General features: G+C 36.1%; 1 long non-coding RNA gene across 1 annotated transcript; it reads left to right on the forward strand.

Annotated features, from left to right (window-relative positions):
- Window positions 1–338: 338 nt before the first annotated feature.
- On the forward strand, window positions 339–13,471 carry LOC116419980. The gene is made up of 3 exons (XR_004230303.1): window positions 339–421; window positions 9,640–9,844; window positions 13,294–13,471. It is a non-coding gene; the product is annotated as an uncharacterized LOC116419980 (long non-coding RNA).
- The last annotated feature ends 5,524 nt before the right edge of the window (window positions 13,472–18,995 follow it).

The following is an 18,995-nucleotide window of genomic DNA, read 5'->3' on the forward strand; positions in this document are numbered from 1 at the left end:
GATTTCTAATCTAATTATGAGAAAGAGTACCACCATTTCTTTGTTCGTCCTTTCCATGTTCATTTATTACTTTTTACTCTCCTTTCTCTTTCTCTCTTAAAATCAACAGAATAAAAAAAATCAAAATGGAACCAAACTACCACTAAGTTCTCCACTTTTATTATTAAATTCTCATTAAGATATTAAGGTCCTAATAGGGTATTTGTTCCTTCTTCAACATTTGGAATGTTAACAGTACATCATCATACAACCCCTTCCAAATGATTAAATAAATTTATTTTTTTAGGATTCTCTTGTCTTTTGTGATTACATTTCATAATTCCTATTTAATTCTTGTCTTTTCATTAAGAATGTTTGAAGATCCTCTATTCCATTAAAGATCCATTTTCCTCCCCTCTAAGAATATATTCATCCTCGTAAGGTAAGTTATTTTTGATTATAAGCTCATATCTTCCATCTTTTTAAATATTGTACTTCAAAATTTTATAGAAATTGCCTAGTCTTGGTGATCCTGACCAAAGTAATACCAATAGTAATTTGAGGTTATTAGTAGATTGTTTTTTATCTTCATTTTTCTCTTTAGCTCTAGTAGATTTGAATAGTTTTCATGAATAATTTCTTCAAATATAATATTAAGGATCATTTTGTGATTTTTTCTCAATTTACAAAGTCAGCAATTTTTAAAATATCACATTATGTACCTTTTCTTTCATTTTACAATCTTTTGATTTTGTTCAAATATACATTGTTTCTCATAGAGTCACTGATTTCCTTTTTTTCTTTCTTGGTGAGACAATTGGGATTAAGTAACTTGCCTAGAGTCACATAGCTGGTAAGTGTTAAGTGTTTGAGGTGGTATTTGAACTCAGGTCCTCCTGACTTTAGGGCCAGTGCTCTATACACTGTGTCATCTAGCTGCCCCACTGATATCCTTTTGATCTATTTTAATTTTCAAGGATTTCATCACTTGGGTAAGGTTTATTTCTTTCTGGTCAAAAGAATTTATTCTCTTTCTAATTCATTCCTCTATAATTTTAATTCGTTTTTAACCATTTGATTCATTTCTTCTAGGTATTCTTATATTCTAGGTGAAAAAAAATCTAGTTTTCCCTTTGAGTTATGTTTACAATGACTAGTGTTATTCTTTTTGGCAAAGTTGGATTTTTAAGTGTCTCTGCATTAATAATATTTTTTATGATCATAGATGTCATTTTGAATGGAGTAGTTGATTGATTTTTTTTTATTTGAGTCCCCTGAATTCTTATGTGACCATCAGTTCTTAGAATTAGACCCCCTAGATCTTTGAGTTTCATAGTATAGGTCTTCAGGAACTTCTCTGGAATCTCAGGTCAGAATGCTGATAATTTGTTCCTCCAGTCCCTGAATGTCCCAGTATGAGTATTGCTGTTAGACAACAGCAATGACTAGACAGTCATTTCAGAGGTCTCTGACTCTTCATGCATCTGGGATTTTCTTATCAAAGATACTGGAGTAGTTTGCCATTCTCTAGCTCATTTAACAGACAAGGAAACTGAGGCAAACAGGGTTAAATGGCACAGCTAGTAAGTGTCTGAGGACAGATTTGAATTTAGGAAAATGAATCTTCCTAATTCCAGACCCATCATTCTATGCAGTATGGCGTCACTTGGCTGCTTCAGTATGAGTGCTACTACAACTTCAGGGGTCTCTGCTGCTTCCCAGAACTTCTACTCTATGTGGGGTTACAATTACTCTAGGGCTTTTTCAAAGAAGTGTTCTGCTCTCTCTGCTTCTGGTACAGACCCTTGCTCACTAATAGGTCATGAGCAAATCTTTGCCTCATGTTGGGAGGCTTCCATCTTATTTGCCTGCAATGTTACTGGTTTCATTGGGCCCCCTGGACTTTGGGCTGACTTAACAGGAAGTTTCAGGGTAGAAGACAATGGATTTTTGTTTGCCTTTTTTTTTTTTTTTTTAACTTTGAGGCAATCAGGGTTAAGTGACTCCCCCAGGGTCACACAACTAGAATGTGTTAAGCGTATGAGACTGGACTTGAACTCAGATCCTCCTGAATTCAGGGCCAGTGCTCTATCCACTGAAACACCTAGCTATCCCTAACCACTGGATTTTTGAATAATTATTCGGTGTGATGTGATGTTTATGTTTTTGCTGAAGAAAACATATGGAAGCAGGGCTGCCTGCCTCTGTTTAGGCAGCCACCTTGGTCAGTTTGTTCAAGTATGTCTGCTCCCAACTCTTGATATACTCCCTATGTAACTAAGTTCTCTGTTATTCTTTAGTGAGTCAATGAAGCGAACATCAAATTTCCTTTTTTAAAAAAATCTGATTGATACAATTAGAAGATATACAATCTGATGTTATAGAAGACAGTTGTCATATTGTTGTTTTTGCTTTTTGCCCACTAGTTTTTTCAAATCCTTTTAATTTGTAGACGTGAGAACTAAAATGAAAATCTTATGAGCTAAGTGGGTGGTAATCCCGGAGATGTATATCCCATACTCACCTAAATTTGGATTATTATGCTCAGCAGTGTTTTTTTAAAGATCTGACTACAGCAAATGAGCCAAATTTCATTTGTTCCTCAAAATTCTTTAAAAAGTGGGGGAAATGTTCTGATACTTCTGCAGACCTCATTAATTGATGGATTGATTAAACATTCCTGTGATACAAATGTATTATTCAAATGTGTCACAGCCCATCCTGGGCCTCCCATATCACTGAAATTATCCATATCTAATTGTAAATATGGTACTGGGTGGAGCTATAATTAAGGCAAATTAAGTGGGCTTTGCTCAAGGGTGCCAAAATTGGAGAATGCCAAATTTGGTGATGGTGGTGATGGGGATGTTGATGAAACTAACTTCTTCAGCAGCAATAGAAACAATAGAATTTAGCAGTCAGTCTGCAAGAATACTTGGCTGAACTAAAAAGCTACTCGATGGTGAGCTAGGATAAATTTTTCTGCCTGTCCTACTTTCCTACTTTAATTCAGGATTTTATAATCTCTGGCCTAGATTGTTGTAACAATCTCCTAACTGCTTTTCCTGATTCAAATTTCTACCCTCTCTAGTTCGTTCTGTACATGGATATCAAAGTGATTTTCCTTAAGTGTAGATTTAATTAACTCAACCAGTTCAGTAGCTTTCTATTGCTTTTTTACAATATAATAAAAAGTCCTTTAAAAGACTCTGGCCCCAGTCTATCTTTCCAGCCTTGTTGGATATTCCCCCTTCCCACAATTCTATGAGTTAGACAAAATGTCTTTTGCTCCATCTCTCACTCACAACACTCCATATCCTCTTTGTTCTTTTATACATACAGGTTGTTCTTCATGTCTCGAATGTACTCCCTCCTTATCTTCATTTTATAAGTCCCCCTCTCTGTTACTATAAGATGCAATTCACATGCTATCTTCTGAACTTATTCTTTCCTGATCCCCAATTGCTAGTGCCCTCTTCCCACAGTATCTTGCATTTAACTTGTTTTGTGTGCATGCCTATAGGTTGGATAGACTTTGAAAGATAGTGAAGGACAGAAGGACCTAGCATGCTATGATTTATGGGATCATGAAGAGACAGACTTCAATAACAAATATGTGAATGTTGGGGGAGTAGTGATATCCATACTTTTTTTTTTAACTCTACAAAGTGTTAAATATTTAACAGCACACCCTTAGACACTATAAAGTGCTTTGCAAATTTTAAAGCACTAAATTAGTGTTATTTATTATTTATTATCATTATTAATTATATATTGTGATATATGTATTATTTTTTATACTTGTCTTCACCATCAGAGAGGATGAGGATACAAGGAGACTGAGAAGCAGTTGCATTCTCTGAACTCTCTCCTCTTCCCTCTTGCCTCCAATTTATTTCATTCCCAATTCATAAGCAACATCTGCGACAGTAAAAGCTGCTTTGCAATTCTTTCAAGTGTGTTATAATTCATAGCTATGGGGGCTTTTGGAGAATTGTCCTGCCCCTTCACACTTAGGCATGGCACTTAACAATTCCCCATTTTTTGTTTTATGGGAACACAATTATTTTCTCCTCAACAGCATGGCCAGTAAATTTGTCCAATATTGTGAAGTGGCTGTTATCTGAGTCAGCATGCTGAGGAATGCAGACAACACTATTGAAGCCTTTTCTGTCCTATTCCCCTAGATCAGGGGTCCGCAAACTACGGCCCGCGGGACAGATGCAGCAGCTGAGGACGTTTATCCCCCTCACCCAAGGCTATGAAGTTTCTTTATTTAAAGGCCCACAAAACAAAGTTTTTGTTTTTACTATAGTTTGGTCCTCCAACAGTCTAAGAGACAGTGAATTGGCTCCCTATTTAAAAAGTTTGAGGACCCCTGCCCTAGATGGTTGCAGGGTAAGATCTTATAGCAGGTTTTGAATCTTGTGTGATATCATGGAGGCAACTTTCTGACAAATGGAAAAGTAGGATTGTAGTCAAAGTAGGCATTTTTCATAACTCCTCATCAGTTTCCTGGTTCAACCTTTTGATGTGTTGGCCCATTTTAATTACCCTGACTGAAAAATTTTTACCTGATCTCTTCTCCCTTTCCTTCCCCAAAGGTTACTGAAGGAACTTTCCTGGGAGGATCCTACTCACAAACAGCTCTTGAGTGCTACTGCTTCTTTATTTTTTTGTGTTTTTTTGTGCTCCATGTGCCCTACATTGGGCTCCAAAATGTAGTGTACTTTCTAGAGCCTCCATGCTGGGGTGCCAAAATAGACCGTCTGGACTAGCTCTCTAGAGGATCTTGGGACCAGCCCAAATCCTTTAGTGAAGGAGTGAGAAAGCAGGGATCCATGAGGATAGTCAAAGATGGAGTCCTTTTATTTCAAGTCCTCTCAGTCCCTAAATATCTTAGTACAAGTACCTCACTGCAGCACATTGAGCAAGTGCTAACTATAGTACAGTTACATCACCAGAGCACACTGATCACATGCTAACTATAAGCACCCTGCTATTAATATATAAATGACTCTCTTACTGTAAGTAGCTCTGCTTCAAGTAGAACACAGGTAGTCATACTCCCCTCCCTTCCAGCTTCTCAGGAAGGCCAAGAGTCCTTAGGAGAGACGGGGAGCCCAACCAGACATTGTCTGCAGGTTCCCTCTGGGCTGAAGGGTCTTATACCTCACCAAGAGTTCCCCCACTATCTGTGGCTCACTACAGTATCTGATTGATTGTTTGATTTCTCTCCTTTCCTTCACCCTTGAATCTTTCCAGCATGCCATTTATCCTGGGGATGATTTACAGTATTTGCCTCAAATCCCCAAATTCTTAATTATGGTTCTGAAAAGAGGAGCCAATCAAATATATTATAGGCCTTCCTCTAGGCTTTGCATAAATAGAATATATTTAATAAAGTCTTCAGATTTCATAATCTCCAAATATAGCAAAACCTGATTAATTTAGATTGACTGGGGTTGGGGTGTATGGAGTGTAGACTGAATTAATAGAAAACCTGAATCATAGAAAACAATCTATATTTATATTTTGTATTTATTATGTAATATTATTTTACTTAATAATTATTATTTTATAATTAACCCTTCTGGAGAGCAATTCAAAACTGTGCCCAAAGGGTTATAAAACTGTTCATAACCTTTGATCCAGCTATCTCACTGCTGGATCTGTAGCCCAAAGAGATTACAAAAGTGGGAAAAGAACCCACATGTAAGCAGGCCTTTATTGTAGTGGCAAGAACTGGAAATCTAGTGGATGCCCATCATTTGGGGTATGGCTTAAAAAGTTATGGTGTATGAATATAATGGAATATTATTATTCCATAAGAAATGATGAATAGGTTGATTTCAGAAAAGCCTCAGAAAACTTACATGAACTGATGCTGAGCAAAATGAGCAAAAACCAGGAGAACATTATACACAGAATCAAGATTATGTAAGGATCAATTTGGCTCTTCTCAACAATGAGGTGTTCCAAGGAAATTACAATAAACTTGGGATAGAAAATGCCATCTGCATCCAAAAAGATAACTATGGAGACTAAATGTGGAAAGAAGCATTGTATTTTCATCTTTTTGTTGTTGCTTGTTTTTCTCTTTCTTGTGTTTTTTTCCTTTTTGGTCTGATTTTTCTTGTATAACATGACACATATGAAAATATGTTTAAAAGAATTGCACATATTTAACCTTTATCAGATTTTACTAGTTGGCCAGAGATCACAATTTGTTCAAAGTGAAAGGATTAAATGAAAAGTTGCAAAACCTTCCTTTTATAAACCTAGGGAACACTTTCCCAGAAATTCATACCCTATCTGTTGAAAGAATGGACATACACAGAAATCATGTGTGAGGAGAATACATGCATAAACATCTGTTATGAGCTTAGGGAGTAAGCTATGAACTACTATATTTAACCAAGTGGAAAATAGTCAAGCAGACAGCTCCCAGGTTAAGATTATAGCCTTTCTCGCAACTTCCTTCTTACAAAAGAATCTCTGTTTTAAAAATACATCTGATTCAGGGTTATAGAGTCTAATTAAACCCCCACCCATTTCTCATGATCAACATTCCCTAAACAGCTTTAGAGTTTTCCTTCTAACAAATTATAAAGGGCTATGTAGGTTTCAGGCAGCTTTATTTTTTTCATTTTACAATAATTATCTCTACCTTTCCCTACAAAAGAAAATTCCCTTTCACCTTAGTTTGCCCAAAACAAATCCTCCATTTATATTCCTGTACATTTCTAAACCATGGTTTTGAGGGTATACTTCTGATGTTTCTAGTTGCCCTTTATTTTTTGATGTCCCCAAATTAGAATGTAAACTACTTAAGACCAAGCACTACTGACTTATTTATATATGTATTACCAGAACTTAGCATACTACCAGATGTACATTAGTAAGTACATAATAAATATGTTTTCATTCATTCCTTTGGTAACAAAGAAGTACTCCACATTGATACTTTGCAATTTTTAAAATTCAATTTCATTTTATTTTCAGTTCCAAATTGTTTTGATCCTCTTTTCCCCCTTCACTGAAGAGACAATAAATACAAAACCCATTACAAATATAAAGTCATGTAAAACATATTTCTGCATTCCACTATTTTTTTTTCTTTTTTTGTCAAGTAGTGAATGCATCTTATTTACACCATCACTCCTTGAAAGTCACAATTAGCTACTGCATTGATTGGAGTTCTGAAATCTTTTAATATTATTATGCTTTATATTACTATGGTCATTGTATAAATTGCTCATGCATTTCTGTTTATTTTACTTTACATCAATTAATGTAGCTCTTCTCAAGTTTCTTTTAATTCTTATATTTATCATATTTTACAGCACAATAATATTATATTACATACCACAATTTATTTGGTCATTCCCCAGTCAATGGATGCAAATTTGCCTTTGAGTTCTTGTTGCATCAGCTTTTTATACCCTGACACAAGTAAGCAAATTAGATTCATAATTGATTTCTCCATGTGAGGTTTTATCACTTAGGGGACAATTTTTAATTTTTCCTATGATTATAACATAGTAAAAATAAGACTTACAAAAACTACAGAATTAAATTAGAAGGGAACATGTGAATAGTAAAACTTCCCTTCATCCAAACATCCCAGATGGTGTCTATGGTTTGTTTTCGTAGTTATGCAAAATGACAGATGGAGCCAGCCAAATATTTTCAGCATACTAATAAGAGCTAATGCAGTGGTATATTCTGTACTTAGCAGCTATGATACAGTAATAAAAAGTCGATCAATATAAAGCTTGATTTTCAAAGCTGATTCAGCAACATGGAAGTAGTCCTGGGTAACAGCTTTAGCTTTCCTCCACTTTACTTGGCTCCTTTTGTCAAAATTCAACTATTCTTAAACATTTTCTTTCTCCTCTGGCCCTGGGAATCCCAAGATGGTTTTCAGTGTATAAGACTTATTCCCTATTTGAGCTTAATGGATGGACTGATACAAAGTTCTTATATAGCAAAAGAGGCTCAATGAAGAAAAAAATATACAAGTGACCACAATACCACAAAGAAAGGGAGCCATAAAAGTCATAATTCCTCAGCTCAATGAATTTATCAATTCCGACTCCCAAGGACTGAAGCTGGTAAACTTCTCTCAGGAGAGAAATGAGGGCCATCAGGTGTGGAATGGAACATATATTATCTGTTATGCTCCATGTGTTAATTTGTTTAACAGTACTTTTTTGTTTGTTTTCTTTTGGGGGGTCTCCCTATCTTTCCTCTGCTGGAGGTACAGTGGTCCTCATAGGCCTGAGCTCCTTACTGTTTTGTAGAGCTTTCCTTTTTTAAATTTATGCATAATAGATTTTACATATAATTTTCATAGTGTCCTAGTTGTCTGATTCTTTCTGGCCTTCCTTCTGTTCTCTTTTGTGTATTTTTTTAAAAAAAGATGTCTAAATCATCATTTCTTTATTTTTTTGCTACCTTATCCTCCTTCTATCTTTCATGCTCCAGTTCCACTAGACAAAAAAAGCCATTGTCAACAAATAGTCAGGCAAAACAAACTCTCACGTTGGCCACGTGCCAAAATATATGTTTTAGCCTATATCCTGAGTCCATCACCTCCCCATCAGTAGAAGGGCATCATTAATCCTGTTATCATGGTTGTCCATTTCATGGATCAGAATCTTTCACAGTATTTTAGTTGGGACATGTACTAGCCTAAAAGAGTCTCTGGCTGTTACTTTTGATTTATATCTCTTGCCTTAAGCATAGGTGACTGATTTTGTTACGGACACTTCTACCACTGAAGACAGCATTGCAAGTTCAAGACATAAAAAGTTCCCTCAGGAGGAGCTTACTGGAAAAAGGAAGAATTTTCTGTTTTGGATAGGATGACTATTGACAGAGAAGAAGCCTGCAGAGCCTCTTAGAGACATATGTTTATTCCTTACCTTATTAATTTGGGGCATGAGCCAGGGGCACTAATCTGCATGCACTAATTTTAAAAGCACAGCCATTGGCATACAAAGTCAATACTAAATGGTTCAAGGAAGCAGCTCTTATATCCCTAGTCTAAGTAGGAGCATCTTATTGTAGCCCCCCTGGCCTTAAAGAAGAGGGCAGTGTTTGGAACCTAGCATAGGTGGGCACTGGCACTAGCAGAGAGGAGATTGCCAGACCCTGGTACAGGAAAACATTGACCTGGAACAGCTCAGGAACTAACAGCAGAAACAGCAGCCCTTGGCTTTTGTGACAATAGACTGCCTTGATGATTGCCAATTCAGCAAAAGTCAGTACAATTATCCCTTCCACATAGCGACTTTCCCCATCTCAGTTTTGTTATAAGAAATTAAATGGGAATTTTGGGGGAATTTTGCAGAAGCCACAGACAACATGCAGAAATGCATAAAACATATGTATATTATCATATATCAATTCAAATTTTACAATAAAATATTATAAACACCCCATAAAAGAAAAAGAAAAAAATTCAGACTTCTTCTCTAGTATGAAGGGAGGGCCAAGAAATTTTACATGGATTTTCCAGATCGCCGTAATATCACATCCCTAATTCCTATGATGTAGAAGGGATAGTTGCAACAACAAAAAAAACTAGAATGGAGGGCATTTTTTAAAATAACAGAAATATTAATCATGTCACTCATTTGTTTTTGGTAACAGGTGGCAGCCTTTGCAGTGGCCCCCAAGATCAACTCCGAGGCTCAATTCTTTCCTTCCAAGAAATGAGACCAATAGACTTGACAAAATCAGATGAAAGTCAAGGTTCCTATAAGATACCACAGTGGAAAAACAAATGTTGGATTTGTAGTCAAAGGACCTGGGTTCGTGTCCCTGCCTCTGCTCTATATTTGTTGTGCAATTTTGGGTAAGATACTAACCCTTTCTTGGCTTTATTCTCCTTCTCTGTTGTAGGAGGGACTTGGGCCAAAGATCCTTTCCAGCTCATAAGCTATGAATTCAGTTTCTCAGGATACATCTGGCTAATAATGTTATAGAAACTGTGCTTTTGTAGGTATTTTGAGAGGAATTTTTTTTTTTTAAAAAGAAGTTCAGAGAACAGTCAAGCTTCATACCTCCACTGAGCTCATTACACCCTCCTTGGCCTGAAACAAACGTGACAAATCTTCAAATTTTGCATTTGTCTCTGTGTATGGATTAGCAGATCAGATTCTTTCGGCAACAAATGTTCATTTATTTTGGCTCCCTCTGGTGTTTTATCAGCAAAGAATGTAAATACCAAAAATTCCCAGAGAGAAGAAAAAGAAGGAATATTAGCACCAAATTTGGAATGGTTGGCAGTAACTTAGAAGGTTTTTTTTTTTCCCCAAAAGAAAACAATCTATATGTATAAAAAAAATGAAGAAGTGGTCCTTTTCAGAAATGGAGCAGCTACTTCCTTCTCTGATCATTCCATCTTCTTACCTGATTTGAGCATATTAATATAGATAACAGGAATGTTTACTTACTTCAATATTCAAGACTCAGGATTTCACTGGTGGAAAATATATTTCCCTCACTAATGAAGACTGCAACCCCTCTGTGATTTAGAAGATGGTGCTAATCTAAAAATGAAGAATACCATTTTTCCACCAAAGAGAACACGGTGAGCTTTGAGTTCCTGGATACATTTGTATCTCCAGGGCCTCAGGACAGCATCTGACATATAAAAGTGTTGTATAGATGCTTGTTAACTGACTGATGCACATCAGTGCTTCACTTCCTCTTCCTCCTCCTCCTCCTCCTCCTTCTTCTTAGCACCTATAGTTTACTATAGTTTATAGATGGTAGAGCATTGAATTTGAACCTAAATGTCATTTTCTAATTGTATAACATAATATCATGACAGATAAAGAAAGATGCAGAATTATTGCTTCTGACCACAATAAAGATGAAAAAATTCTTCCCAAATCAGAAATTATTGAGAGATTTGGAGCCAAAAGACATAAATAAATAATTTCCCTGGCTTCTGGCAATATGACAGCATTTCCATTACAAAAGCAATTTTCTGATTCAAATTCAGATTGTTTGGGACAGGGAGGGGGCGGGGAGAGAATGGGACTCCATTTAAGTCATTAAATCGGCAGACTCATCATGCTGGTGTCCCCATTTAGTATACTCTGTTGTTCTCAATGAAACAGGGATAAAATTGGCTACATTGTTCCATGTAAGTGATTTCAAAGCCCATATATGGAAGTTTTCTCTGATTTCCATTCATGATCTCATGATCTCATCAAGGTGCCTTTTCCCTCCCATGATACAGATTACAATCCATTCATACCTATCCTTTGTGACTCTTGTCCATGTCCTCCCACAAATTTGCCACAAGGGTTCAACTTATATATATTACGTAGATGTCTTCAAATTTCTGGACAGTATGTGGATACTATTGGTAGGCCACCCAAAGTTATCCCTTGTTCAAATTCTGAATTGCCCATCCTTTTTTTCTAGTCCTGCATCTATCTCTCAGATACTCTTACATTTCTCTCATGCGATATTTTAATAAAGATGTGTGGCACCCTACTCACAATTCCTCACACCTCCCTTACTCTTTGGGAGACATTCAATGTATTTGCATTAAAATGTCATAAATCTGGAATTAGAAGGGATCTATGAGACCCTCTAACAATTCTCTAATTTTACAAATGATAAACTGAGGCACAGAGGGATTAAGTCTTGTGCCTAAGAGGTATTAGTTAAATATTGTGTTAGTTAAGTGGTATGTTCCCAATACTATAGGTATTAAGTGACAAAGACAGGATTTGAACCCTGATCTTCTGACTTTAGAACCAAAGCTCTATGTTACCTTCCAGTTTTCATATTTCTTTACTCACACACATATAATATCACTGGAAGAATATTGCTTTTAAAATATAAGCCTTTGTTTCAGGGAGAAGCTTGGGGGGGTCATTAAGAGCATTGCATAATTTCTATAAAGCAGTCTATACTTTTTACTATTCATGTTCATGTTCAACTCTGGGTCCAGCTCATTATTCATTTGTATTGTGTGTCTAAAACAGGGGTCCTCAAACTTTTAAAATAGGGGGCCAGTTCACTGTCCCTCAGACTGTTGGAGGACCGGACTATAGTAAAAACAAAAACTTTGTTTTGTGGGCCTTTAAATAAAGAAACTTCATAGCCCTGGGTGAGGGGGATAGTCGTCCTCAGGGGCCGCATCTGGCCTGCGGGTCATAGTTTGAGGATCCCTGAACCTATATACCAATGTGTTGTGATATGGGAGCCACCTACCAGTGGCTGCTGGAGGTCTAACTCAGACCTGTAGAATGGATCTCTTCCTGTGAGTGGATGATGATTATACAAGGAGACTGAGAGGCTGTTGCATTGTCTGACCTCTTTCCTCTTCCCTCTTCCTATAACCAGATGTTGTAAAACTATCATTTGACTACATGTGGTGTCTGCCACTGACATCTCAGTTTGTGTCTGTTCTCGCACAAGCCCTATGTGTATTTATAGAGAAAGTGAGCCAGACTTCGGATAAATGTTCTGTACCGGTGATTCGGGATTCAAATATATGGGAGCTAGTGATCAAATGTACTAGAAACTCTAGCTCCTCAATATTATCTCAAAAATCATGAAGAAAGCAGTAGCAGCTGCTCTCAAAGTATACAATAGTCAATGGCAATGAGAGTAGTAGGGGGAGATAGGTAGGGGGGTGGGGCTTCAGTAGGATAACAATTTCTGTTGTAGTTTAACTTCTTCAATAATTGTTTAAAAAAATAGGGTTTTCACTCATCATTTTTGTCCTGTTAGCATTCTTCCAGTTGGTAGACTGTACTTTCAGAGTTTTTGCTTTTGAAAAGTGAAAGGATCTCAATTTTGGATGTTGTCATGTTTTCACCATTTTATTTTACTTTGTGTTTTGTTTTGTTTGTTTTTAAAAATAAAGCTATATAAAGCTTGTAGATGAAACATAATAAAAGTCTAAATCTAAAAAAAAATCTGATTTTTTGGGGGATTTTATAAATATTTTTTCTTAAAGTACTTACATATCTCATTTAAACCTAATAACAGAATTGTTAAGGAAGATATTATCACCAATCTCCAAATCCAGCAATGAGTCTCCAAAGTGGATTTATGACTTGTCCAACATGACCCAGCTAATTAGTGGCAGAGCTGGGAATAGAACCAAGATCTTCTGATTCCCAATCCAACGCTCTTTCTATTGTATCATGATGCCCTTGTTCTCCAATTAGATATTAAAGAAAATGCCTTCGACATAATGATATCCTTCCTACATAAATTCTATGACTATAATTTGTTTTCTACTGGCAGTCTCATGACTCTTCTCTTCTGCAGGTTATACAAATGCATTTCTCTTCATTAAAAGCACACCATCCTATACAAAGGAAATGTAGATACTCAGATGGCCTTGGAAGAAATCAATCTGATTACCCAGAAAGCTGATTCTGAAAATGATTTCATGCATAGTTGTTCTATAATAAAAATGAATAATGGAAATGGGACCTTTTTGGTAAGGATTTCAAAGTACATAGACTACAAAGCTAAAGAATTTTGAAATAATTTATATATTCCATTTGAGTTTTGCAACAAATTTGCCATGCAGGAAAAACAGGTACAGGGAGAATAAATGAGTTATCCTATGATAAAAATGAAGAGGCCATTGCATCCATTCTTGGAGGCCTGAAAAAAATTCTCTTCAGTTGTATCAGTGATCACTTCTGGTGTCTAGTTACTTTTTCCTGTTGGTCCATCTCTATGATTTTCTAAATCCCAAGGCTTTCATGATTGACTATCTCTACATCCAGAGGTTCCAGGCCCCAAAGACTCTGGATTGATATGACGTTCAAATTTCAAAGACTGAAATGGAAGGGGTTAAAGGAATGTAAACATTTTGAGGGCAGGATTTGTTTTTGGTTCTATTCCAATAAATGCCTGATGAATGAAAGAGTAGATGAATGAATAAATGATTCCGAAGTCATCTAGTCTCATCTGTACCTGAGCAAGAATCTCTTCTACAATACACCAATCAGCACTTCCCAATTCTCTATTTGAAAACTTCTAGTCATAAGGAATTTATTACATTGTAAGTCAGTTTATCCCAGCTTTGGACAACTATTAGGAAGTTTGCTTTTATTTTACATTTTCTTCATTAAAATAGAATTTCATTGTTGCAATGAACAAAAATCTATTTTCTCTTCTTCCCACGTTTTTGCTCCAACAGGAAAGAGCATAGGAAAACAAAGTCCTTGAAATAAATATGCACAGGCAAGTAAAACAAATTCCCACATTGGTCTTATCCCAAAAAAACTGTCTTAATCTGCACTCTGAATCAGGAGGTTAGTAGCATGTTTCATCACTGGTCCTCAGAATTTATGGTTAGTTATTGCCTCAATCAACATTCTTAAGTCTTTATAGTATTATTACATCAGTTGGTTTGGTTCTGCTCATTTCACTCTACATCTTTACATACAAGGTTTTTCTAAAAGTGTCTTTTTTTTTTTTTTTTGCTGAGGCAATTAGAATTAAGTGACTTGCCCAGGGTCACACAGCTAAGAAGTGTTAAGTGTCTGAAGTCTGATTTGAACTCAGGTTCTCCTGACTTCAAGGATGGTGTTCTATCTACGGTGCCACTTAGCTGCCCCTAAAACTAATTTTTTACAGCACAAAAGTATTAAGGAAACTGAAATCTCCTTCTTCACATCTTCCATTCTTCTGTAGTCCTCATAAAACAAGTTTAATTTCTCTTCCAAACACTTGAACATTGCCCCTTCAAATACCTGAATATAGTGCTTATATGTTCCTTAAGTTTTTTTTTCTTCCCCAGGTTATCCATCTCCAGTTTCTTTACAGATTCTTTCATGTTATAATCTCTAAACCTCTGTCCGTGCTGATTGCTTTTCTCAGAACACACTCCTCCAGTTTGCCAATGGCTTGCCCAAAATTTGGCACCCAGAACCGAACACAGCATTTTTGATGTATTTGTAGGTCAGTGAATAACTATGATAATAATCAAAGTAAAAGAACAAAGAGGACCATTCTGTTAGGAAAGCAATTTGATGATTAAAAATAATCTTTGAAGAAAGTAGAACTAAAATATTTACATTCATTTATATATATTTAAGTAGATAATTATCACATTTTTATATTCATCTGTATATTGATATAATTATTATATTTATATAGTCAAAACATATGAAATATACATTAGAAAAATTATTTAATTTTATTTAACTATTTTAAAATAATTTCCTACTTAGGTTCAACTCTTTTTTCCTTCATGTCAGGGAATGTATACTTTCTCTCAACTATTCCATGATATTTCTCATTCACAGGATCAAAACAAAAATCTTCAATCCATCCTTGAGTCTCCAGATAGGAAGCAGTGTGATATGATATGGTAGAAAAGGTCAATGGAAGTCAGGAGACCTGAATTCAAATCTTGCTTCTGTTGCTTGCCATCTTTTATCTTGAATGAGTCACTCAATTTTTCTGGGTCCCAATTTCCTCATATGTAAAAAGAGCATATTAGGATGGTCGCTTCTGGTTCAGCACCATTTTAGTATTAGTTGTAAATTCCCTAAACTTCCTAATGAAACTCATGGAAATTTCAAGCTTTCAGGAACCTTGAATATAAATTAATCAAATTTCATCATTTTATTTTATTTTTGTATATACATACATGTGTGTGTGTATGTGTAATTTTTTCCAGTTATGTGTAAAATAATTTTTTAACATTTGTTTTTAAAACTTTGAGTTTTAGATCTTTTCCCTCCCTCCCTCCCTTCCACTCCCCATTGGGAAGACACATGTGAAATCAGGCAAAACATTTCCCCAAAAGTCATGATGTGAAAGAAAATATAGATCTTCATCTGCCCTCCAAAAAAAACTCAAGAAAAATAAATTTTTTAATAGTATGCTTCAATCTATGTTCAGACACAAGCAATTCTTTTTCTGGAATCCATCATTTTATAAGTGAGGAAATGGAGATCTTGAGAGATTTAGTACAAAGTGGGCAGCCACTGAACTGATTTGGTTGAGTCATCAATAATACACAGAAATGGAAATAGGAAACCTATGTGTGTTTTAGCTTTGCCTCTAACAAGCCATGCTATCATGGGCAAATTTCCTAAATTCTTTGGCTTTTACTTTCTTCAATTTACCTCAATGGTAAAATGAGAAGGCTAGACCATATGAGATTTAAGACTTCTAGATTTATGACTCAATAGCACAGAGCAAGCATTCTAAAACAAATTTAGCTCAACAAGCAGCTCTTGTGGTATCAGTACTGAAATCCAGCCTTCCTAAGATCAGATAGGATTGGGCTTCAGCCACCACAAATCGATTAGTAGTTTTCTTGTAGTCCAACATCTTTGAACGATAATGTCAGTGATTATTTTTAGATACTTATGTGCTTATGGATCATTTTTAATTGCAAACAAGTATTCAGGATACCAATTGAACCACATGGGGGAAAAGAAATTCTTTCTCAGAAACAGTCAGCAAATTTACAAAGGCCCCATGGTATTGTGAAAGGGATAGAATACTGGATTTGGAATCAAGAATATCTGGGATTGAATCCTTCTTCACACTCTTACTGACTGTGTAACTCCTGAGGGAGTCACTTTCCTTCTCTCAGATTTGGTTTCCTTATCTGTAAAGTGAGGAGGTTAAACTTGGTGAGCTTAATGACTCTTTTCCTCTAAATTGATGAATCTCTAAAGAAATGAATAATGATGTCCCAAACATGAACTTGATACTTGCCTTTCCAAACTTCAACCACAAATTGCAATGTGTTAGAGGTCTTATATTCATAGAGCTCAGGGACCATTTTACAAATGAGAAAACTGAGTCATAAGAAGGTGATGTGGTTAGTCCAAGGCCACTTGGGTAATTAGCATCAAAGGTGGGATTTCAGCTTGGGTCCTCTGACTTCAGAGTCTATGCTCTTTCTACAGTCTATGCTGCCTTCGCCATTATTTGGAATAGGCCCAAATAATATTTCTTTACTTTCAGAATCTAACATTAGACAATATGATGAACATGGGAAGAAAAAAAAGCAGCGTTGACTTGTTTTGATAGATTGCTTGAATAAAGGAATGTCAAATGTTATGTGCTTATTCTACTTGTGAATTTATGTTCAGAAATATCTGACACTGGAGAAGTGGTGGACTATTGGTACAAAGTAAGGGGTACATTGCCAGATTTATCAAATGTGTGCTTCTCTGGATCTCTGACATAAGAGAGGGCTCTACTGGGGTGGAGGCAAAGATTAGGGAATGAGAGCAATGCAAAAAAGGGCATGAAAATTTTTGTAATATTTATTTACCATGTCACATTTATTTACTTTATTTCTTTTTAAAAGAAACATCTGAAACTCCTGGAATTTTTCCACCAAGTTGCTTTGTTTTTCTCCTGGGAACATTCTTGATTAGACCAGAGAAGTGAACGGTTGGTCTCTACATTCCCAGGCCCTTTCCTCACCTGTTTTGAGCTGGTTTTTGGCCAAGAGCAGTTGGAGCTGCTCCTCAAGTTCAGCTATGAGGCCATTGGCAGGAGCTCAATCATTTGTTCTTGGCATCTTGCTTGAATGCAGAGACCTTGCTGAACACAGCTCTGCAAAATGGTCCTGGAGAGACCCAGAAGGGGACTTGAGGGTAGGGCTGGAGAGTCAGGAATGAACCAGAGAGGGAAGCAAGAGCTCTAATATAATTCAGCCAGCAGTTTTTTTCCATGGTCAATGTCATATTAAGGATGAGGATGCTGTTTTCCTAAATGCTGCCTCATTGCTCACATTTTGGTCTGACAGCTACCTCTTGTATCACAGTATCTCCTTCCCCATGTCATCACCTCTTCACAATTCCTTTTTTAGAAGGAGTTACCCAGGAATGGAGATTTTGGTTAATTTGTCATTCGGGAGTTAGCTTCTTTTTAAATTCAGATAAATAGATCTAGCCTGAACCAGTTTTCAGGGGAAGAATCTGTGGGTTGAAAGCAGAGGGAGGAAATAAGAAGGATAGCAGACCAAAGCAGTCCAAATAATAAAATTCTCATTTATATAGCATGGCAAGACTCATATTGTACTTTTCTCTGCACAATAGTGTAAAGTTGGATTTTTATATTTTTAGACCTGAATTAATGATTTTTATAACTGTATGGTATTCTCAGTGTGGAAACTCCCTCTGTCTGTCGGATATTAGCACTTCATAATCTTGCCCAGTTTCCTCAGGCATTGAGAGGTAAACAGTATTGTTCACAATATTTTTTTTTGGTGGGGGGAGGTCAATTGGAGTTAAGTGACTTGGCTAGGGTCAGACAGCTAGTAAGTGTTGAGTGTCTGAGTCTGGATTTGAACTCAAGTCTTCTTGTCTTCAGGGTCAGTGCTCTATCTACTGCATCCTCTAGCTGCTCCTGTTCATGATCTTATAACTGTTATGTGCTGAGACAGAATTTGTTCAAATCAGGTCTTTCTAATTCTAAGGACATCTCTATTTTCTGCTGATTGAGTATATGGTACAAGTAATATAGTCTCCATTTTACAGTTGTAGAAACTGTAATTCAATGAAATTAAATTATTTGCCTATGTTTTCCCAGGTAATAAGTTGTAGGATCAAGATGCAAAGAGCACTGGATCTAGAACTAGAAGATTTGAATTTAAAACTCAGATCTGCTGCTTATTGTGTGATCTTGGATTGATCATTTAACTTCTCTGCATCTCAGTTACTCATCTATAAAATAAGAGGATTGGAACAGATGTCCTCAAAGACAACTGTGATGATATAAGTCTATATTTAACTTTCTTTCCACTGTACCATAGTGGGCACAAAACACTAAGAAAACACCTTCCTGAGACGCTAATAATCTGTAAATCCTTGTGCTAATTCTCATCCAATCTATGCTATGATTAAAGAGTCCCATGTGTTTTTTTAAAATATAAATTCAGCAGTCCTTTTGAATGTATAGGTGGATAGGTAGTGATAAGAATTTCATTATGTGAATTGATCCCTTAGAGGAAATGATTAACTCTGGAATCCTTTTTC

Source organism: Sarcophilus harrisii, chromosome 6, assembly GCF_902635505.1.
Source record: "Sarcophilus harrisii chromosome 6, mSarHar1.11, whole genome shotgun sequence".
Classification (NCBI taxonomy): domain Eukaryota; kingdom Metazoa; phylum Chordata; class Mammalia; order Dasyuromorphia; family Dasyuridae; genus Sarcophilus; species Sarcophilus harrisii.